This window comes from Coregonus lavaretus (genome assembly GCF_964263955.1).
Source record: "Coregonus lavaretus genome assembly, chromosome: 33".
Lineage (NCBI taxonomy): Eukaryota > Metazoa > Chordata > Actinopteri > Salmoniformes > Salmonidae > Coregonus > Coregonus lavaretus.
The window spans coordinates 29,339,052-29,363,593 of NC_140020.1; the positions used below are offsets into that span (position 1 = coordinate 29,339,052).

General features: G+C 40.7%; 2 long non-coding RNA genes across 5 annotated transcripts; both read right to left on the bottom strand.

Moving 5' to 3' along the window:
- Positions 1-3,271: 3,271 nt before the first annotated feature.
- Positions 3,272-4,505, bottom strand: LOC311108818. Its single transcript, XR_014610552.1, has 3 exons — positions 4,354-4,505; positions 3,942-4,225; positions 3,272-3,480 (listed from the first exon to the last, which is right to left on the bottom strand). It is a non-coding gene; the product is annotated as an uncharacterized lncRNA (long non-coding RNA).
- A 5-nt stretch (positions 4,506-4,510) lies between these two features.
- Positions 4,511-24,539, bottom strand: LOC311108816. Of its 4 annotated transcripts, none has more exons than XR_014610546.1 (6): positions 24,454-24,539; positions 22,953-24,005; positions 14,962-15,119; positions 14,390-14,673; positions 12,889-13,941; positions 4,511-4,671 (listed from the first exon to the last, which is right to left on the bottom strand). It is a non-coding gene; the product is annotated as an uncharacterized lncRNA (long non-coding RNA). The 4 variants fall into 4 exon arrangements; XR_014610547.1 differs by having other exon boundaries at positions 12,885-13,941; XR_014610548.1 differs by lacking the exon at positions 4,511-4,671 and having other exon boundaries at positions 12,194-13,941.
- Positions 24,540-24,542: the final 3 nt, after the last annotated feature.

A 24,542-nucleotide genomic window follows, 5' to 3' on the forward strand; every position in this document is an offset into this window, starting at 1 on the left:
GTGCTTCCTCTGGCAGGAAATGCATACATTAATTGCACAGCCATTTTGTAGGAAACAGGGTGATATTTATTCTCCATTCATGCCTGCAACCAAGCAGAGCACACAAACAATGAATTTAAACTGATCAATAAGCTCACAGTTCCACGTCACATCAAGAGCTCACCAGCTTGTAGTCCTAAAACCCAGAAATGAGTTACCTCTGGTTTGTTCAGCCATTCCTATTAATGGGTAAAGAATAGGGTTTTGGGATAAACTTAGAAAATTTGGTCTGAGATACCACAGGTTTAGGAGATCTTATACGTTTGGTTCTATGAGATAATATCAATCAGTTAACATGACCTTTATGAATTATGAAGCCTTTATGTGCTTTTTTATATTACATTAATGCTTCAAAATTCACAAAAAGTGATGTTAATTGATGAAGATTATCTCACAGAACAAAAGTTATCAAATCTTCTAAACCTGTGTTTACCACAGACCATATTTTCTGCGTTTATCCAAAAACCTTACAAAAACTCCATTCATTTTCCCATAGGCTTTGTCCAACAAACCATGGCGGAGTTAGTGCCTACAAAAAGACGCCATTACTATTGCTCTCTATAGAGGCACTTCCACCCTATTACACTTTGATAGCAGAGTACCACAGGCGGCCGGTGGATGGGCTCATAGTAATGGCTGGAACAGAATAAATGGAATGATATCGAACACATCAAACACGTTTGTTTTTTTATACCATTCCATTAACTCCATTCCAGCCATTATTATGAGCTGTCCTCCCCTCAGCAGCCTCCTGTGCAGGGTACATATTTATCAGCTTATAGAAGTGACACATTTTAGTCATTTAGCAGAAGCTAATATCCAGAGCGACTTACAGTTAGTGAATACATTTTTTATTTTTTTATACTGGCCCCCCGTGGGAATCGAACCCACAACCCTGGCGTTGCAAACGCCATGCTCTATCAACTGAGCTACATCCCTGCCGGCCATTCCCTCCCCTACCCTGGACGACGCTGGGCCAATTGTGCGCCGCCCATGAGTCTCCCGGTCGCGGCCGGCTGCGACAGAGCCTGGATTCGAACCAGGATTTCTAGTGGCACAGGGCTTGTTACATTTGGGCTTGTGGTTTAAAGTTCTCAAAAAGGACAGGATTGTTACATTTGGGCTTGTGGTTTAAAGTTCTCAAAAAGGACAGGATTGAGAATGGTTATGTGTTTGCAAACTAAAGATCCTTTTCTATTTATCAATCTACTTCCACAGGGTAAAATATTTACTGAATAATAAAGCTTCTGTGATGAAGCAATATAAACAGAGTTGTAGGTGTTTGGTTAACGGTTAATGGTTAATGGATATTGATCTTCAGCAGCCTCTAGTGGCTGCTGTGTGATACAACCTTTACTTTCAAATAAATTAATCAAAATGATTTTGTTTAATCACTGTCTGTCTCATTGTCCAGGTACCAGCAATGTTGTTGAGTTGCCCATCAGTCACATCATGCTCTTCATGGCACTGACCATCATGGTTGCCATAGTCACCATTTACACAACCAGGAGGAACCATGTGTGTTGTTTTGTTCTCTGTATAGAAGAAGCATCTGGTATTGAGCTCCAGCCTGGTCCTGGAGGAATGACCCCAAGTTTTTTACTCTTCTCCCTGTGCTGGACTATAGACTTTCAAACTGTCTAAGGCTTTATTGATTGAGTAACAGAGGATATCTTTTTTATTTATTTATTTATTACAGCTGATGTGAATCTATGATAGCACATAGTGTGCTTGAAGATGACTTCATAGTTCTATTCTCATCTTTTAGTATATTTTTCACACACTTTTTTATTGCATGCAGTAGGGATGCAGACATCAATTAAGCAAAGCATGGTTGATGTGTGAATGATATGTTTGGTGTTTATTATGTCCATTGTGATGTGCATGAAGTCAGCATATTCCTTGGTTTTGTTCATTCATATGTTTTTGGGCCTTAGCAGATTTTAAATTAGCACAATACTTTTTCTAAGTATTTTATTGAATCTGTTACTGTTTTAAAATATATTTTGTAACTAATACAAATACAATATTTCAAACTGTTAGTTACAGGTGTTTTTACTTTACACTTCCACAATGTATGGTAAACCATGCATAATTTACCTTAATTCATTTTTTACAACCTAGCCAGCAGCACAGATAGGCCCAGGCTAGACTACTTTTGTATCCTAGAAACATCAACAAATGACCGTCAGAGATGTTCCGTTATCTACTCTGACTTTCATTGAAAAACTATTCAAATGTAGGGCAATTTGATGAACTTAAAGGTTTAAGTTATTTCCATTGACATTGCAAAGGAATGTAGCCTACACCCCTTCTTCGAAATGACGCTACAGACTGGGCTACTTCCTCACTTTATCACCGTTACCTGCAGCTGAGTTTCTCGCCGGGCGCGGTGGCGCGTGCCTGTAATCCAAGTCACTGGGAGGCTGAGGTTGGTGGATCGAATGAGCTGAGGAGCTCTGGGCTGCAGCGCGGTATGTCGAACGGGTGTCCGCACTAAGTTTGGTATCGATATGGTGTTCCTGGGGGAGCCCGGGACCACCAGGTCGTCTAAGGAGGGGTGTACCGGCCCAGATCGGAAACGAAGCAGGTCAAAGCCCCCGTGCCGTCCAGTAGTGGGATAGCGTCTGTGAGTACACGCTGCAGTGCAGCCTTGGCAAGACATCGATACCCAATCTTTTTTATTAGTAAAAAAAAGATCTACTTCACGGTCGGCAGCTGCATTTGCAATACAATACTCACGTGAGTTTCGTGAGTCTCTTCCCCCTACCTCTGCGGAAGAACAGGTCCCGCTCAGCCCAGTCAAAACTTGCGTCACATTGCGACTGCTTTAAACATATATGTTGCAAGAGAAATGGTGAGAATTTGAATATCTGATTATTCTACTAACCTCTTTAATATATCAATATAAGATTATAGTCTTAATAGTGAATAGTCTATGGTTCAGGGTCTTGATCTAATGGTTGCATACTCAGTCTGTTGGTCTACCAGTGGGAAGGTTGACCTCAGTATAGGTAATGTCTGTTCTCTGGCCCCCCCCCCCCCCCCCCCCCCCCCCCACACACACACACACACACACACACACACACACACACACACACACACACACACACACACACACATGATATTCACAATAACATTTCCTGTGTTGACTAGCATCTGATTTTCTGAAACAGAATCTGAGATCGAACGATCGTGAATCCTTAATAAAATACTCATTTCACACCAAAAATAAAGGTTTTCTTTACTATACAACATTATAAATATCTACTAACTGTATGAAGGAAATTAGTTCAGTTCAGATAGAATAGAACCTGACTTCAGAGGGTAATTAAGAGAGTTGTAGATGACTTACGCGCCCTCCTCCTGAAGATGACAACCAGAGCTGCGGCCACACACACAGCCCCACTGACACCCAAATCACCCCCGACTGGTTAAGACCTGATGACACAGAGCACACCTGTGTCACTTGAGATCAGCCTGGCTCACAACAAGGAGGTTGAGTGAAAGAGGGACTGACACACAAATGACACAGTACATAGATGAAGCACAATGAGGTACAGTAGTGAAAGTGTTGCCTTGATGAACAGGGTTTGAATTTTACTTAGTAGATTGTTTCTTACCGTCGTTTTCCTATTTTTCATCATTACCATAATTATCAGGTTTAATATTACATTCTTGTTCATTTTTTCCAGAGTAGCATAACAAGAATACCACAGGAGGTTGGTGGCACCTTAATTGGGGAGGACGGGCTCGTGGTAATGGCTGGAGCGGAATAAGTGGAATGGTATCAAATACATCAAACACATGGTTTCCATGTGTTTGATGCCATTACATTCGCTCCGTTACAGCCATTATTATGAGTCGTCCTCCCTCAGCAGCCCCCTGTGAAGAATACGTACCTGAGAATGTAGAGGTGAAGTCAATGGAGTTCTTCACTTTTCCCTTGTCAGTCAGCTGACACATCCACTTCCTGTTGTTGTCCTCCCTCTGGAGTGTCACAGAGTGAGGTCACAGCGAAACCCTCTGACCTGGTATCTGGAGTCTCCCTGCAGCTCACTACCTGTCATCCTCCCAGCTAAGACTAACTGCATGGTCAATGAGTGAGATACATGTTCCAAGTCCATCAAATGTGTGCTGAGAGCAACTTAAAGTTACTGATCTGTCTCTGGTGTGGATGAGGAGACTGGGAGAGACAGAAGAAAAATACAATATTGTGGTAGGTGTACATTTATTGTGTACTACTGTATTGTATATGTTGTATAACTAAGACAACTTTTCGCTCTTGACTTTACTGTAAACAGAAAAACTCACTGGTGAGAATAGACAAATAGGTATCATTATCTGTCTCAAATGGGGTTCTGTTGTTTACTCAACAGGTGTAGAGTCCAGCATCTTCAGCTGTGACACTTTGAAGATATAGAGACTGAGCCTTCACACTCAGTCTCTCAGTTCTCTGTGAGTTATGTCTCACCTCCTCCTTAGAGAAAACTGCAATAGCATTCCCAATCCCAGCTCTGGAGTAAATCCATGTAGTTGAGGAGCAGTCTTCTGGATCAGCCGTATTGTGACAAGGTAGATGGACATCAACCCCCACATTGACATATTGAGAGAGTTTGTTTCCACTCACACCTAGAAAGTAAGACAAAGTTAATCCATGTAACACAGCATAATAATTTCTCAAATAATTTCATAAAGATTGGATCCATTATAAGTGGTAAATATTCACTGAGTGTACAAAACATTAAGAACACTTTCCTACTATTGAGTTGCACCTAGGGCTGTGGAGGTCATGACATATTGTCAGCCGTTGATTGTCAAGCAAATACCTTCCGGTCTCACAGTAATTTACCGTTAATTAACATAAACACATTTAGCATCTCCTGGCTTCCATGCATAGCCTACAAGCCACTGATGCAGACCTTTGGAACATCTACATGTTAAAAAGTCTAATAAATCCATTGAATATAGCCTGCACCATCACAATAAATCCATCATTTATTTTAGACAGGTCTAAAGAAACACTATATGAAGAAAATGTAGTCTATTTCAGAAGAACAGAATAGCATACTCTGAGTGGTCCTTATTTTAGGCCCTGATTTGGCTATGCCATATGGCTGTGGGCTACACTAGTTATTTGCTTAGAATTCCATGGCATTATTTTATATTATTTTATAGTATGAAGAATACAATTGAACATAGCTGAATAAAATAGAAAGGATGTTTTCTCCAAACGATTTCTGAGGGAGTGCACACATGCAGCTATTCTGTGTTGAGCGGTTAACAAAGGAACAGGTCCTCCTATATGCTTAATTTAGAGTTATTTATGCAACTTTAGTTGTGATACACGTGGCTCTCTCAGATATGACAATTCTTATTAGCCAATGCCCGTAAGGTGATCGGGTTCTTCTCACAGGCATCTATCTAAGCTCTGAAGTAGGCTACAAGTGAAGAGAGACACATCAGGGACGCAACCGCGGCGTCCTTCTTATCGATTTCCGAGGCACATATTGAAGATGTTAGCAGAACTGTCCACATTTATTATTCTTCAGCCAGCAAGATGAGTAGGCCAAACAAACAGCAAAAGCACTAGCCTATGTCAATCTACAATCCCCCATAGTACAAACGTTGACCTATTCTATTGGTCAACTTGTCCTTCTGTGCGAGTAATAAATATTCCAAACATAGTCTGGGACAGTTGTGTGATAAGATAGATCCCAAATTATTACAACCGCTCGCATCAAAAAACATTTTAAAAGCAATGAGGCTGAAAACACCATTCTCAAAAGTGACCACAAATGCGATTATGCATGTAATGCTTTATTATAAAGGTGCATTTTTATGGTGGAAATTATCTTCCCCATACTTGAAACTCACGCGCTGCGTATGTATGCCAGTTAGGCTCTACACCGGTTGTAAAGTGGATTAATGTGCTTAATTTTAAGAAGTTATTTGGCCACTTTAGTTGTGATACAAACCTTATCAAAACATGAAGTGCATTCGGAAAGTATTCAGACCCCTTGACTTTTTCCACATTGTTACGTTACAGCCTTATTCTAAAATTGATTAAATAAATAAAAGTCCTAATGAATTTACACACAATACAGCATAATGACAAAGTGAAAACTGTTTTTTTGACATTTTTGCAAATGTAAAAAATATATATATACAGTGAGGGAAAAAAGTATTTGATCCCCTGCTGATTTTGTACGTTTGCCCACTGACAAATAAATGATCTGTCTATAATTGTAATGGTAGGTTTATTTGAACAGTGAGAGACAGAATAACAACAAAAAAATTCCAGAAAAACGCATGTCACAAATGTTATAAATTGATTTGCATTTTAATGAGGGAAATAAGTATTTGACCCCCTCTCAATCAGAAAGATTTCTGGCTCCCAGGTGTCTTTTATACAGGTAACGAGCTGAGATTAGGAGCACACTCTTAAAGGGAGTGCTCCTAATCTCAGTTTGTTACCTGTATAAAAGACACCTGTCCACAGAAGCAATCAATCAATCAGATTCCAAACTCTCCACCATGGCCAAGACCAAAGAACTCTCCAAGAATGTCAGGGACAAGATTGTAGACCTACACAAGGCTGGAATGGGCTACAAGACCATCGCCAAGCAGCTTGGTGAGAAGGTGACAACAGTTGGTGCAATTATTCGCAAATGGAAGAAACACAAAATAACTGTCAATCTCCCTCGGCCTGGGGCTCCATGCAAGATCTCACCTCGTGGAGTTGCAATGATCATGAGAACGGTGAGGAATCAGCCCAGAACTACACGGGAGGATCTTGTCGATGATCTCAAGGCAGCTGGGACCATAGTCACCAAGAAAACAATTGGTAACACACTACGCCGTGAAGGACTGTAATCCTGCAGCGCCCGCAAGGCCCCCCTGCTGAAGAAAGCACATATACAGGCCCGTCTGAAGTTTGCCAATGAACATCTGAATGATTCAGAGGAGAACTGGGTGAAAGTGTCGTGGTCAGATGAGACAAAAATCGAGCTCTTTGGCATCAACTCAACTCGACGTGTTTGGAGGAGGAGGAATGCTGCCTATGACCCAAAGAACACCATCCCCACCGTCAAACATGGAGGTGGAAACATTATGCTTTGGGGGTGTTTTTCTGCTAAGGGGACAGGACAACTTCACCGCCTCAAAGGGACGATGGACGGGGCCATGTACCGTCAAATCTTGGGTGAGAACCTCCTTCCCTCAGCCAGGGCATTGAAAATGGGTCGTGGATGGGTATTCCAGCATGACAATGACCCAAAACACACGGCCAAGGCCACAAAGGAGTGGCTCAAGAAGAAGCACATTAAGGTCCTGGAGTGACCTAGCCAGTCTCCAGACCTTAATCCCATAGAAAATCTGTGGAGGGAGCTGAAGGTTCGAGTTGCCAAACGTCAGCCTCGACACCTTAATGACTTGGAGAAGATCTGCAAAGAGGAGTAGGACAAAATGACAGATGAAGCCTTTAAACCGGACATTCATCCCATTGTTTGATAACAGCTGGATTTAATCATGATTCATATGAGTAAATATAATGAAAGAAATGTCATCATATTTTGATGCACTGACCATGTTCTCATTGGCTGGCAGGTTGGAGTGGTTTCCTGCATTTAGACCCTACATAAATCAAATTAAAATAGAAACAATGCACAGGATCTAGTAAAAAAAACAACAAGTGAAGATGTATAGCTTGTCTCATGCAATAATGTGTATTTGTGACCCATTCCAGGAAGCTAGGCATACGTGCACGTCACTACTTAACAGGTGAGGCATTTGAACGTAATTTATTTTCTTTTATTTAAATCAAAATGTGTTTTTGGGCCAAAATGCCTTCTGGAACATGTGGACTTTCATGTGCCTTAATAACAAACTTGTATGCCATCTGTAAATACAAATAAAATTGTTAAATTACGAGCCTAGTTGGTTTAGCCATGGAAAAAGACAGAAACCTTCCCACTAGCCATGATTGGCTGAGATAATGGATGGGCTGGATATGCCGAGAGATGAGTTCGAATTGGTATGTCTATAACATGAGCTGCTCAGAATGTGTAGATAATCCTTTCTACATCAGCTTTTTTGAAAGATACATTGCTGCACAGAGTTTAGCAGGCGCTATCGACAAAGATAAGTGGGAAAAAGTTGTGATGGACTACTTTCTGGAGGAGGATTGTGCCATTCTGACTCTCTCTGACTCCGAAAATGAATCAGACGACGAATAAATTCCTGATTTACACTACCGGTCATAAGTTTTAGAACACCTACTCATTCAAGGGTTTTTCTTTATTTTTACTATTTTCTACATTGTAGAATAATAGTGAAGACATCAATACTGTGAAATATCACATATGGAATCATGTAGTAACCAAAAAAGTGTTCAACAAATCAAAATATATTTTATATATGAGATTCTTCAAATAGCCACCCTTTGCCTTGATGACAGCTTTGTACACTCTTGGGGGTATATAGAAGATAGCCCTATTTGGTAAAAGACCAAGTCCATATTATGGCAACAACAGCTCAAATAAGCAAAGAGACTTTACTTTAAGACATGAAGGTCAGTCAATACGGAACATTTCAATAACTTTTAAAGTTTCTTCAAGCGCAGTCGCAAAAACCATCAAGCGCTATTATGAAACTGGCTCTCATGAGGACCGCCACAGGAATGGAAGACCCAGAGTGACCTGGCCTCCACAATCCCCCGAGTGCTCAGCATATGTGGGAACTCCTTCAAGACTGTTGGAAAAGCATTCCAGGTGTAGCTGGTTGAGAGAATGTCAAGAGTGTGCAAAGCTGTCATCAAGGTAAAGGGTGGCTATTTGAAGAATCTCAAATATAAAATATATTTTCATTTGTTTTACACTTTTTTGGTTACTACATGACTCCATCTATGCTATCTCATAGTTGTGATGTCTTCACTATTATTCTACAAAGTAGAAAATAGTAAAAATGAAGAAAAACCCTTGAATGAGTAGGTGTTCTAAAACTTTTGACCGGTAGTGTAGGTAAAAACATTTTCATTGAACCAGACATATTAGAGTCTTCTGATGACAGTGATAGGGAAGAAACAGCGATCAACACTGTTGTTGTCACAAAAGTTTTAAAATCAGTGGAATGCCCGGTGGAAGCAGAGTATGACTGCAAATGTGGTGGGAGTCGAAAAGAGAACACAGAAAGCTGTTGTATAAAACACCTTTCCACGGATTACATCTTCAAACTAAGGGCAACCATGGCATCCGTGACAGAGAGGGTGAAGCGTCCATTTATGTATACAAGTAAGAGTCTAGCTACATTTTCAGATATTATAAGTTTCTAATTTTGTCAGAAAGTTGTTTTCATTGCAAGTTAAAGCTTACTGTTAGCTAGCTAGCTAAAGTTAGCTGGCTGGCTCGCTATCTAACATTACGTGTATGAGCTGTGTAGTAATATTATTAGTATCTCAGAAATCCATTTGCATTGCTAGTTATAGCCTAATGTTAGCTAGCTAGCTTACATTGAACCTGAACATTGAACCTGACACCTGACAATAGCAATATAAGATCATTATTTTTCATATAGATTATACTTTACAGATTTCACAGGTATGCTTTTCACATAAATTGAATAATTTTATCCACAGAATGTCACAACAAAAATGTCTACTTATCAAAATAATTTTATATTATATTCATCAGATACAAAAGGGACCCAAGCAGCCTTAAAACTGCTATTTCAACCATTGTCCTCTCAATCTGACTCACCTCTGTCAGAATGTCTCAGTACAGCAAGTTTCTCACCATACAGTATTGAGTATAGTTTAGCAGACAAATACAGTGGGGGAAAAAAGTATTTAGTCAGCCACCAATTGTGCAAGTTCTCCCACTTAAAAAGATGAGAGAGGCCTGTAATTTTCATCATAGGTACACGTCAACTATGACAGACAAAATGAGAAAAATAAATCCAGGAAATCACATTGTAGGATTTTTAATGAATTTATTTGCAAATTATGGTGGAAAATAAGTATTTGGTCACCTACAAACAAGCAAGATTTCTGGCTCTCACAGACCTGTAACTTCTTCTTTAAGAGGCGCCTCTGTCCTCCACTCATTACCTGTATTAATGGCACCTGTTTGAACTTGTTACAACCTCAAACAGTCACACTCCAAACTCCACTATGGCCAAGACCAACGAGCTGTCAAAGGACACTATAGAAACTTAATTGTAGACCTGCACCAGGCTGGGAAGACTGAATCTGTAATAGGTAAGCAGCTTGGTTTGAAGAAATCAACTGTGGGAGCAATTATTAGGAAATGGAAGACATACAAGACCACTGATAATCTCCATCGATCTGGGGCTCCACTCAAGATCTCACCCCGTGGGGTCAAAATGATCACAAGAACGGTGAGCAAAAATCCCAGAACCACACGGGGGGACCTAGTGAATGACCTGCAGAGAGCTGGGACCAAAGTAACAAAGCCTACCATCAGTAACACACTACGCCGCCAGGGACTCAAATCCTGCAGTGCCAGACGTGTCCCCCTGCTTAAGCCAGTACATGTCCAGGCCCGTCTGAAGTTTGCTAGAGTGCATTTGGATGATCCAGAAGAGGATTGGGAGAATGTCATATGCTCAGATGAAACCAAAATATAACTTTTTGGTAAAAACTTGTGTTTGGAGGACAAAGAATGCTGAGTTGCATCCAAAGAACACCATACCTACTGTGAAGCATGGGGGTGGAAACATCATGCTTTGGGGCTGTTTTTCTGCAAAGGGACCAGGACGACTGATCCGTGTAAAGGAAAGAATGAATGGGGCCATGTATCGTGAGATTTTGAGTGAAAACCTCCTTCCATCAGCAAGGGCATTGAAGATGAAACGTGGCTGGGTCTTTCAGCATGACAATGATCCCAAACACACCGCCCGGGCAACGAAGGAGTGGCTTCGTAAGAAGCATTTCAAGGTCCTGGAGTGGCCTAGCCAGTCTCCAGATCTCAACCCCATAGAAAATCTTTGGAGGGAGTTGAAAGTCTGTGTTGCCCAGCGACAGCCCCAAAACATCACTGCTCTAGAGGAGATCTGCATGGAGGAATGGGCCAAAATACCAGCAACAGTGTGTGAAGACTTACAGAAAACGTTTGACCTGTGTCATTGCCAACAAAGGGTATATAACAAAAAGTGATGTTAACTGATGAAGATTATCTCACAGAACAAAACTTATTAAATCTTCTAAGCCTGTGTTTACCACAGACCATATTTTCTGCGTTTATCCAAAAACCGTACGAAAACTCCATTCATTTTCCCATAGGCTTTGTCCAACAAACCATGGCGGAGTTAGTGCCTACAAAAAGACGCCATTACTATTGCTCTCTATAGAGGCACTTCCACCCTATTACACTTTGATAGCAGAGTACCACAGGCGGCCGGTGGATGGGCTCATAGTAATGGCTGGAACAGAATAAATGGAATGATATCGAACACATCAAACACGTTTGTTTTTTTATACCATTCCATTAACTCCATTCCAGCCATTATTATGAGCTGTCCTCCCCTCAGCAGCCTCCTGTGCAGCGTACATATTTATCAGCTTATAGAAGTGACACATTTTACCATGTGTTACATTTGGGCTTGTGGTTTAAAGTTCTCAAAAAGGACAGGATTGAGAATGGTTATGTGTTTGCAAACTAAAGATCCTTTTCTATTCATCAATCTACTTCCACAGGGTAAAATATTTACTGAATAATAAAGCTTCTGTGATGAAGCAATATAAACAGAGTTGTAGGTGTTTGGTTAACGGTTAATGGTTAATGGATATTGATCTTCAGCAGCCTCTAGTGGCTGCTGTGTGATACAACCTTTACTTTCAAATAAATTAATCAAAATGATTTTGTTTAATCACTGTCTGTCTCATTGTCCAGGTACCAGAAATGTTGTTGAGTTGCCCATCAGTCACATCATGCTCTTTATGGCACTGACCATCATGGTTGCCATAGTCACCATTTACACAACCAGGAGGAACCATGTGTGTTGTTTTGTTCTCTGTATAGAAGAAGCATCTGGTATTGAGCTCCAGCCTGGTCCTGGAGGGATGACCCCTAGTTTCTTACTCTTCTCCCTGTGCTGGACTATAGACTTTCAAACTGTCTAAGGCTTTATTGATTGAGTAACAGAGGATATCTTTTTTTTTTTTTTTTTTTTTTTTACAGCTGATGTGAATCTATGATAGCACATAGTGTGCTTGAAGATGACTTCATAGTTCTATTCTCATCTTTTAGTATATTTTTCACACACTTTTTTATTGCATGCAGTAGGGATGCAGACATCAATTAAGCAAAGCATGGTTGATGTGTGAATGATATGTTTGGTGTTTATTATGTCCATTGTGATGTGCATGAAGTCAGCATATTCCTTGGTTTTGTTCATTCATATGTTTTTGGGCCTTAGCAGATTTTAAATTAGCACAATACTTTTTCTAAGTATTTTATTGAATCTGTTACTGTTTTAAAATATATTTTGTAACTAATAAAAATACAATATTTCAAACTGTTAGTTACAGGTGTTTTTACTTTACACTTCCACAATGTATGGTAAACCATGCATAATTTACCTTAATTCATTTTTTACAACCTAGCCAGCAGCACAGATAGGCCCAGGCTAGACTACTTTTGTATCCTAGAAACATCAACAAATGACCGTCAGAGATGTTCCGTTATCTACTCTGACTTTCATTGAAAAACTATTCAAATGTAGGGCAATTTGATGAACTTAAAGGTTTAAGTTATTTCCATTGACATTGCAAAGGAATGTAGCCTACACCCCTTCTTCGAAATGACGCTACAGACTGGGCTACTTACTCACTTTATCACCGTTACCTGCAGCTGAGTTTCTCGCCGGGCGCGGTGGCGCGTGCCTGTAATCCAAGTCACTGGGAGGCTGAGGTTGGTGGATCGAATGAGCTGAGGAGCTCTGGGCTGCAGCGCGGTATGTCGAACGGGTGTCCGCACTAAGTTTGGTATCGATATGGTGTTCCTGGGGGAGCCCGGGACCACCAGGTCGTCTAAGGAGGGGTGTACCGGCCCAGATCGGAAACGAAGCAGGTCAAAGCCCCCGTGCCGTCCAGTAGTGGGATAGCGTCTGTGAGTACACGCTGCAGTGCAGCCTTGGCAAGACATCGATACCCAATCTTTTTTATTAGTAAAAAAAAAATCTACTTCACGGTCGGCAGCTGCATTTGCAATACAATACTCACGTGAGTTTCGTGAGTCTCTTCCCCCTACCTCTGCGGAAGAACAGGTCCCGCTCAGCCCAGTCAAAACTTGCGTCACATTGCGACTGCTTTAAACATATATGTTGCAACAGAAATGGTGAGAATTTGAATATCTGATTATTCTACTAACCTCTTTAATATATCAATATAAGATTATAGTCTTAATAGTGAATAGTCTATGGTTCAGGGTCTTGATCTAATGGTTGCATACTCAGTCTGTTGGTCTACCAGTGGGAAGGTTGACCTCAGTATAGGTAATGTCTGTTCTCTGGCCCCACACACACACACACACACACACACACACACACACACACACACACACACATGATATTCACAATAACATTTCCTGTGTTGACTAGCATCTGATTTTCTGAAACAGAATCTGAGATCGAACGATCGTGAATCCTTAATAAAATACTCATTTCACACCAAAAATAAAGGTTTTCTTTACTATACAACATTATAAATATCTACTAACTGTATGAAGGAAATTAGTTCAGTTCAGATAGAATAGAACCTGACTTCAGAGGGTAATTAAGAGAGTTGTAGATGACTTATGTGCCCTCCTCCTGAAGATGACAACCAGAGCTGCGGCCACACACACAGCCCCACTGACACCCAAATCACCCCCGACTGGTTAAGACCTGATGACACAGAGCACACATGTGTCACTTGAGATCAGCCTGGCTCACAACAAGGAGGTTGAGTGAAAGAGGGACTGACACACAAATGACACAGTACATAGATGAAGCACAATGAGGTACAGTAGTGAAAGTGTTGCCTTGATGAACAGGGTTTGAATTTTACTTAGTAGATTGTTTCTTACCATCGTTTTCCTATTTTTCGTCATTACCATAATTATCAGGTTTAATATTACATTCTTGTTCATTTTTTCCAGAGTAGCATAACAAGGATACCACAGGAGGTTGGTGGCACCTTAATTGGGGAGGACGGGCTCGTGGTAATGGCTGGAGCGGAATAAGTGGAATGGTATCAAATGGTTTCCATGTGTTTGATGCCATTACATTCGCTCCGTTACAGCCATTATTATGAGTCGTCCTCCCTCAGCAGCCCCCTGTGAAGAATACGTACCTGAGAATGTAGAGGTGAAGTCAATGGAGTTCTTCACTTTTCCCTTGTCAGTCAGCTGACACATCCACTTCCTGTTGTTGTCCTCCCTCTGGAGTGTCACAGAGTGAGGTCACAGCGAAACCCTCTGACCTGGTATCTGGAGTCTCCCTGCAGCTCACTACCTGTCATCCTCCCAGCTAAGACTAACTGCATGGTCAATGAGTGAGATACTTGTTCCAAGTCCATCAAATGTGTGCTGAGAGCAACTTAAAGTTACTGATCTGTCTCTGGTGTGGATGAGGAGACTGGGAGAAACAGAAGAAAAATACAATATTGTGGTAGGTGTACATTTATTGTGTACTACTGTATTGTATATGTTGTATAACTAAGACAACTTTTCGCTCTTGACTTTACTGTAAACAGAAAAACTCACTGGTGAGAATAGACAAATAGGTATCATTATCTGTCTCAAATGGGGTTATGTTGTTTACTCAACAGGTGTAGAGTCCAGCATCTTCAGCTGTGACACTTTGAAGATATAGAGACTGAGCCTTCACACTCAGTCTCTCAGTTCTCTGTGAGTTATGTCTCACCTCCCCCTTAGAGAAAACTGCAATAGCATTCCCAATCCCAGCTCTGGAGTAAATCCATGTAGTTGAGGAGCAGTCTTCTGGATCAGCCGTATTGTGACAAGGTAGATGGACATCAACCCCCACATTGACATATTGAGAGAGTTTGTTTCCACTCACACCTAGAAAGTAAGACAAAGTTAATCCATGTAACACAGCATAATAATTTCTCAAATAATTTCATAAAGATTGGATCCATTATAAGTGGTAAATATTCACTGAGTTTACAAAACATTAAGAACACTTTCCTACTATTGAATTGCACCTAGGGCTGTAGAGGTCATGACATATTGTCAGCCGTTGATTGTCAAGCAAATACCTTCTGGTCTCACAGTAATTTACCGTTAATTAACATAAACACATTTAGCATCTCCTGGCTTCCATGCATAGCCTACAAGCCACTGATGCAGACCTTTGGAACATCTACATGTTAAAAAGTCTAATAAATCCATTGAATATAGCCTACACCATCACAATAAATCCATTATTTATTTTAGACAGGTCTAAAGAAACACTATATGAAGAAAATGTAGTCTATTTCAGAAGAACATAATAGCATACTCTGAGTGGTCCTTATGTTAGGCCCTGATTTGGCTATGCCATATAAGCATATGGCTGTGGGCTACACTAGTTATTTGCTTAGAATTCCATGGCATTATTTTATATTATTTTATAGTATGAAGAATACAATTGAACATAGCTGAATAAAATAGAAAGGATGTTTTCTCCAAACGATTTCTGAGGGAGTGCACACATGCAGCTATTCTGTGTTGAGCGGTTAACAAAGGAACAGGTCCTCCTATATGCTTAATTTAGAGTTATTTATGCAACTTTAGTTGTGATACACGTGGCTCTCTCAGATATGACAATTCTTATTAGCCAATGCCCGTCAGGTGATCGGGTTCTTCTCACAGGCATCTATCTAAGCTCTGAAGTAGGCTACAAGTGAAGAGAGACACATCAGGGACGCAACCGCGGCGTCCTTCTTATCGATTTCCGAGGCACATATTGAAGATGTTAGCAGAACTGTCCACATTTACTATTCTTCAGCCAGCAAGATGAGTAGGCCAAACAAACAGCAAAAGCACTAGCCTATGTCAATCTACAATCCCCCATAGTACAAACGTTGAGCTATTCTATTGGTCAACTTGTCCTTCTGTGCGAGTAATAAATATTCCAAACATAGTCTGGGACAGTTGTGTGATAAGATAGATCCCAAATTATTACAACCGCTCGCATCAAAAAACGTTTTAAAAGCAATGAGGCTGAAAACACCATTCTCAAAAGTGACCACAAATGCGATTATGCATGTAATGCTTTATTATAAAGGTGCATTTTTATGGTGGAAATGATCTTCCCCATACTTGAAACTCACGCGCTGCGTATGTATGCCAGTTAGGCTCTACACCGGTTGTAAAGTGGATTAATGTGCTTAATTTTAAGAAGTTATTTGGCCACTTTAGTTGTGATTCAAACCTTATCAAAACATGAAGTGCATTCGGAAAGTATTCAGACCCCTTGACTTTTTCCACATTTTGTTACGTTACAGCCTTATTCTAAAATGGATTAAATAAATAAAAGTCCTAATGAATTTACACACAATACAGCATAATGACAAAGTGAAAACTGTTTTTTTGACATTTTTGCAAATGTAAAAAATATATATATACAGTGAGGGAAAAAAGTATTTGATCCCCTGCTGATTTTGTACGTTTGCCCACTGACAAAGAAATGATCAGTCTATAATTGTAATGGTAGGTTTATTTGAACAGTGAGAGACAGAATAACAACAAAAAAATCCAGAAAAACACATGTCACAAATGTTATAAATTGATTTGCATTTTAATGAGGGAAATAAGTATTTGACCCCCTCTCAATCAGAAAGATTTCTGGCTCCCAGGTGTCTTTTATACAGGTGACGAGCTGAGATTAGGAGCACACTCTTAAAGGGAGTGCTCCTAATCTCAGTTTGTTACCTGTATAAAAGACACCTGTCCACAGAAGCAATCAATCAATCAGATTCCAAACTCTCCACCATGGCCAAGACCAAAGAGCTCTCCAAGAATGTCAGGGACAAGATTGTAGACCTACACAAGGCTGGAATGGGCTACAAGACCATCGCCAAGCAGCTTGGTGAGAAGGTGACAACAGTTGGTGCAATTATTCGCAAATGGAAGAAACACAAAATAACTGTCAATCTCCCTCGGCCTGGGGCTCCATGCAAGATCTCACCTCGTGGAGTTGCAATGATCATGAGAACGGTGAGGAATCAGCCCAGAACTACACGGGAGGATCTTGTCGATGATCTCAAGGCAGCTGGGACCATAGTCACCAAGAAAACAATTGGTAACACACTACGCTGTGAAGGACTGAAATCCTGCAGCGCCCGCAAGGCCCCCCTGCTCAAGAAAGCACATATACAGGCCCGTCTGAAGTTTGCCAATGAACATCTGAATGATTCAGAGGAGAACTGGGTGAAAGTGTTGTGGTCAGATGAGACCAAAATCGAGCTCTTTGGCATCAACTCAACTCGCCGTGTTTGGAGGAGGAGGAATGCTGCCTATGACCCAAAGAACACCATCCCCACCGTCAAACATGGAGGTGGAAACATTATGCTTTGGGGGTGTTTTTCTGCTAAGGGGACAGGACAACTTCACCGCATCAAAGGCACGATGGACGGGGCCATGTACCGTCAAATCTTGGGTGAGAACCTCCTTCCCTCAGCCAGGGCATTGAAAATGGGTCGTGGATGGGTATTCCAGCATGACAATGACCCAAAACACACGGCCAAGGCCACAAAGGAGTGGCTCAAGAAGAAGCACATTAAGGTCCTGGAGTGACCTAGCCAGTCTCCAGACCTTAATCCCATAGAAAATCTGTGGAGGGAGCTGAAGGTTCGAGTTGCCAAACGTCAGCCTCGACACCTTAATGACTTGGAGAAGATCTGCAAAGAGGAGTAGGACAAAATGACAGATGAAGCCTTTAAACCGGACATTCATCCCATTGTTTGATAACAGCTGGATTTAATCATGATTCATATGAGTAAATATAATGAAAGAAATGTCATCATATTTTGATGCACTGACCATGTCCTCATTGGCTGGTAGGTTGGAGTGGTTTCCTGCATTTAGACACTACATAAATCAAATTAAAATAGAAACAATGCACAGGATCTAGTAAAAAAAAACAAGTGAAAAAGTATAGCTTGTCTCATGCAATAATGTGTATTTGTGACCCATTCCAGGAAGCTAGGCATACGTGCACGTCACTACTTAACAGGTGAGGCATTTGAACGTAATTTATTATCTTTTATTTAAATCAAAATGTGTTTTTTGGCCAAAATGCCTTCTGGAACATGTGGACTTTCATGTGCCTTAATAACAAACGTGTATGCCATCTGTAAATACAAATAAAATTGTTAAATTACGAGCCTAGTTGGTTTAGCCATGGAAAAAGACAGAAACCTTCCCACTAGCCATGATTGGCTGAGATAATGGATGGGCTGGATATGCCGAGAGATGAGTTCGAATTGGTATGTCTATAACATGAGCTGCTCAGAATGTGTAGATAATCCTTTCTACATCAGCTTTTTTGAAAGATACATTGCTGCACAGAGTTTAGCAGGCGCTATCGACAAAGATAAGTGGGAAAAAGTTGTGATGGACTACTTTCTGGAGGAGGATTGTGCCATTCTGACTCTCTCTGACTCCGAAAATGAATCAGACGACGAATAAATTCCTGATTTACACTACCGGTCATGAGTTTTAGAACATAGAAGATAGCCCTATTTGTTAAAAGACCAAGTCCATTTTATGGCAACAACAGACTGTTGGAAAAGCATTCCAGGTCTAGCTGGTTGAGAGAATGTCAAGAGTGTGCAAAGCTGTCATCAAGGTAAAGGGTGGCTATTTGAAGAATCTCAAATATAAAATATATTTTCATTTGTTTTACACTTTTTTGGTTACTACATGACTCCATCTATGTTATTTCATAGTTGTGATGTCTTCACTATTATTCTACAAAGTAGAAAATAGTAAAAATGAAGAAAAACCCTTGAATGAGTAGGTGTTCTAAAACTTTTGACCGGTAGTGTAGGTAAAAACATTTTAATTGAACCAGACATATTAGAGTCTTCTGATGACAGTGATAGGGAAGAAACAGCGATCAACACTGTTGTTGTCACAAAAGTTTTAAAATCAGTGGAATGCCCGGTGGAAGCAGAGTATGACTGCAAATGTGGTGGGAGTCGAAAAGAGAACACAGAAAGCTGTTGTATAAAACACCTTTCCACGGATTACATCTTCAAACTAAGGGCAACCATGGCATCCGTGACAGAGAGGGAGAAGCGTCCATATATGTATACAACTAAGAGTCTAGCTACATTTTCAGATATTATAAGTTTCTAATTTTGTCAGAAAGTTGTTTTCATTGCAAGTTAAAGCTTACTGTTAGCTAGCTAGCTAAAGTTAGCTGGCTGGCTCGCTATCTAACATTACGTGTATGAGCTGTGTAGTAATATTATTAGTATCTCAGAAATCCATTTGCATTGCTAGTTATAGCCTAATGTTAGCTAGCTAGCTAACATTGAACCTAAACATTGAACCTGACACCTGACAATAGCAATATAAGATCATTATTTTTCATATAGATTATACTTTACAGATTTCACAGGTATGCTTTTCACATAAATTGAATAATTTTATCCACAGAATGTCACAACAAAAATGTCTACTTATCAAAATAATTTTATATTATATTTATCAGATACAAAAGGGACCCAAGCAGCCTTAAAACTGCTATTTCAACCATTGTCCTCTCAATCTGACTCACCTCTGTCAGAATGTCTCAGTACAGCAAGTTTCTCACCATACAGTATTGAGTATAGTTTAGCAGACAAATACAGTGGGGGAAAAAAGTATTTAGTCAGCCACCAATTGTGCAAGTTCTCCCACTTAAAAAGATGAGAGAGGCCTGTAATTTTCATCATAGGTACACGTCAACTATGACAGACAAAATGAGAAAAATAAATCCAGGAAATCACATTGTAGGATTTTTAATGAATTTATTTGCAAATTATGGTGGAAAATAAGTATTTGGTCACCTACAAACAAGCAAGATTTCTGGCTCTCACAGACCTGTAACTTCTTCTTTAAGAGGCGCCTCTGTCCTCCACTCATTACCTGTATTAATGGCACCTGTTTGAACTTGTTATCAGTATAAAAGACACTTGTCCACAACCTCAAACAGTCACACTCCAAACTCCACTATGGCCAAGACCAACGAGCTGTCAAAGGACACTATAGAAACAAAATTGTAGACCTGCACCAGGCTGGGAAGACTGAATCTGCAATAGGTAAGCAGCTTGGTTTGAAGAAATCAACTGTGGGAGCAATTATTAGGAAATGGAAGACATACAAGACCACTGATAATCTCCATCGATCTGGGGCTCCACTCAAGATCTCACCCCGTGGGGTCAAAATGATCACAAGAACGGTGAGCAAAAATCCCAGAACCACACGGGGGGACCTAGTGAATGACCTGCAGAGAGCTGGGACCAAAGTAACAAAGCCTACCATCAGTAACACACTACGCCGCCAGGGACTCAAATCCTGCAGTGCCAGACGTGTCCCCCTGCTTAAGCCAGTACATGTCCAGGCCCGTCTGAAGTTTGCTAGAGTGCATTTGGATGATCCAGAAGAGGATTGGGAGAATGTCATATGGTCAGATGAAACCAAAATATAACTTTTTGGTAAAAACTTGTGTTTGGAGGACAAAGACTGCTGAGTTGCATCCAAAGAACACCATACCTACTGTGAAGCATGGGGGTGGAAACATCATGCTTTGGGGCTGTTTTTCTGAAAAGGGACCAGGACGACTGATCCGTGTAAAGGAAAGAATGAATGGGGCCATGTATCGTGAGATTTTGAGTGAAAACCTCCTTCCATCAGCAAGGGCATTGAAGATGAAACGTGGCTGGGTCTTTCAGCATGACAATGATCCCAAACACACCGCCCGGGCAACGAAGGAGTGGCTTCGTAAGAAGCATTTCAAGGTCCTGGAGTGGCCTAGCCAGTCTCCAGATCTCAACCCCATAGAAAATCTTTGGAGGGAGTTGAAAGTCTGTGTTGCCCAGCGACAGCCCCAAAACATCACTGCTCTAGAGGAGATCTGCATGGAGGAATGGGCCAAAATACCAGCAACAGTGTGTGAAAACCTTGTGAAGACTTACAGAAAACGTTTGACCTGTGTCATTGCCAACAAAGGGTATATAACAAAAAGTGATGTTAACTGATGAAGATTATCTCACAGAACAAAACGTATTAAATCTTCTAAGCCTGTGTTTACCACAGACCATATTTTCTGCGTTTATCCAAAAACCTTACAAAAACTCCATTCATTTTCCCATAGGCTTTGTCCAACAAACCATGGCGGAGTTAGTGCCTACAAAAAGACGCCATTACTATCGCTCTCTATAGAGGCACTTCCACCCTATTACACTTTGATAGCAGAGTACCACAGGCGGCCGGTGGATGGGCTCATAGTAATGGCTGGAACAGAATAAATGGAATGATATCGAACACATCAAACACGTTTGTTTTTTTATACCATTCCATTAACTCCATTCCAGCCATTATTATGAGCTGTCCTCCCCTCAGCAGCCTCCTGTGCAGGGTACATATTTATCAGCTTATAGAAGTGACACATTTTACCATGTGTTACATTTGGGCTTGTGGTTTAAAGTTCTCAAAAAGGACAGGATTGAGAATGGTTATGTGTTTGCAAACTAAAGATCCTTTTCTATTCATCAATCTACTTCCACAGGGTAAAATATTTACTGAATAATAAAGCTTCTGTGATGAAGCAATATAAACAGAGTTGTAGGTGTTTGGTTAACGGTTAATGGTTAATGGATATTGATCTTCAGCAGCCTCTAGTGGCTGCTGTGTGATACAACCTTTACTTTCAAATAAATTAATCAAAATGATTTTGTTTAATCACTGTCTGTCTCATTGTCCAGGTACCAGAAATGTTGTTGAGTTGCCCATCAGTCACATCATGCTCTTTATGGCACTGACCATCATGGTTGCCATAGTCACCATTTACACAACCAGGAGGAACCATGTGTGTTGTTTTGTTCTCTGTATAGAAGAAGCATCTGGTATTGAGCTCCAGCCTGGTCCTGGAGGGATGACCCCTAGTGTCTTACTCTTCTCCCTGTGCTGGACTATAGACTTTCAAACTGTCTAAGGCTTTATTGATTGAGTAACAGAGGATATCTTTTTTATTTATTTATTTATTACAGCTGATGTGAATCTATGATAGCACATAGTGTGCTTGAAGATGACTTCATAGTTCTATTCTCATCTTTTAGTATATTTTTCACACACTTTTTTATTGCATGCAGTAGGGATGCAGACATCAATTAAGCAAAGCATGGTTGATGTGTGAATGATATGTTTGGTGTTTATTATGTCCATTGTGATGTGCATGAAGTCAGCATATTCCTTGGTTTTGTTCATTCATATGTTTTTGGGCCTTAGCAGATTTTAAATTAGCACAATACTTTTTCTAAGTATTTTATTGAATCTGTTACTGTTTTAAAATATATTTTGTAACTAATAAAAATACAATATTTCAAACTGTTAGTTACAGGTGTTTTTACTTTACACTTCCACAATGTATGGTAAACCATGCATAATTTACCTTAATTCATTTTTTACAACCTAGCCAGCAGCACAGATAGGCCCAGGCTAGACTACTTTTGTATCCTAGAAACATCAACAAATGACCGTCAGAGATGTTCCGTTATCTACTCTGACTTTCATTGAAAAACTATTCAAATGTAGGGCAATTTGATGAACTTAAAGGTTTAAGTTATTTCCATTGACATTGCAAAGGAATGTAGCCTACACCCCTTCTTCGAAATGACGCTACAGACTGGGCTACTTCCTCACTTTATCACCGTTACCTGCAGCTGAGTTTCTCGCCGGGCGCGGTGGCGCGTGCCTGTAATCCAAGTCACTGGGAGGCTGAGGTTGGTGGATCGAATGAGCTGAGGAGCTCTGGGCTGCAGCGCGGTATGTCGAACGGGTGTCCGCACTAAGTTTGGTATCGATATGGTGTTCCTGGGGGAGCCCGGGACCACCAGGTCGTCTAAGGAGGGGTGTACCGGCCCAGATCGGAAACGAAGCAGGTCAAAGCCCCCGTGCCGTCCAGTAGTGGGATAGCGTCTGTGAGTACACGCTGCAGTGCAGCCTTGGCAAGACATCGATACCCAATCTTTTTTATTAGTAAAAAAAAAATCTACTTCACGGTCGGCAGCTGCATTTGCAATACAATACTCACGTGAGTTTCGTGAGTCTCTTCCCCCTACCTCTGCGGAAGAACAGGTCCCGCTCAGCCCAGTCAAAACTTGCGTCACATTGCGACTGCTTTAAACATATATGTTGCAACAGAAATGGTGAGAATTTGAATATCTGATTATTCTACTAACCTCTTTAATATATCAATATAAGATTATAGTCTTAATAGTGAATAGTCTATGGTTCAGGGTCTTGATCTAATGGTTGCATACTCAGTCTGTTGGTCTACCAGTGGGAAGGTTGACCTCAGTATAGGTAATGTCTGTTCTCTGGCCCCACACACACACACACACACACACACACACACACACACACACACACACACATGATATTCACAATAACATTTCCTGTGTTGACTAGCATCTGATTTTCTGAAACAGAATCTGAGATCGAACGATCGTGAATCCTTAATAAAATACTCATTTCACACCAAAAATAAAGGTTTTCTTTACTATACAACATTATAAATATCTACTAACTGTATGAAGGAAATTAGTTCAGTTCAGATAGAATAGAACCTGACTTCAGAGGGTAATTAAGAGAGTTGTAGATGACTTATGTGCCCTCCTCCTGAAGATGACAACCAGAGCTGCGGCCACACACACAGCCCCACTGACACCCAAATCACCCCCGACTGGTTAAGACCTGATGACACAGAGCACACCTGTGTCACTTGAGATCAGCCTGGCTCACAACAAGGAGGTTGAGTGAAAGAGGGACTGACACACAAATGACACAGTACATAGATGAAGCACAATGAGGTACAGTAGTGAAAGTGTTGCCTTGATGAACAGGGTTTGAATTTTACTTAGTAGATTGTTTCTTACCATCGTTTTCCTATTTTTCGTCATTACCATAATTATCAGGTTTAATATTACATTCTTGTTCATTTTTTCCAGAGTAGCATAACAAGGATACCACAGGAGGTTGGTGGCACCTTAATTGGGGAGGACGGGCTCGTGGTAATGGCTGGAGCGGAATAAGTGGAATGGTATCAAATGGTTTCCATGTGTTTGATGCCATTACATTCGCTCCGTTACAGCCATTATTATGAGTCGTCCTCCCTCAGCAGCCCCCTGTGAAGAATACGTACCTGAGAATGTAGAGGTGAAGTCAATGGAGTTCTTCACTTTTCCCTTGTCAGTCAGCTGACACATCCACTTCCTGTTGTTGTCCTCCCTC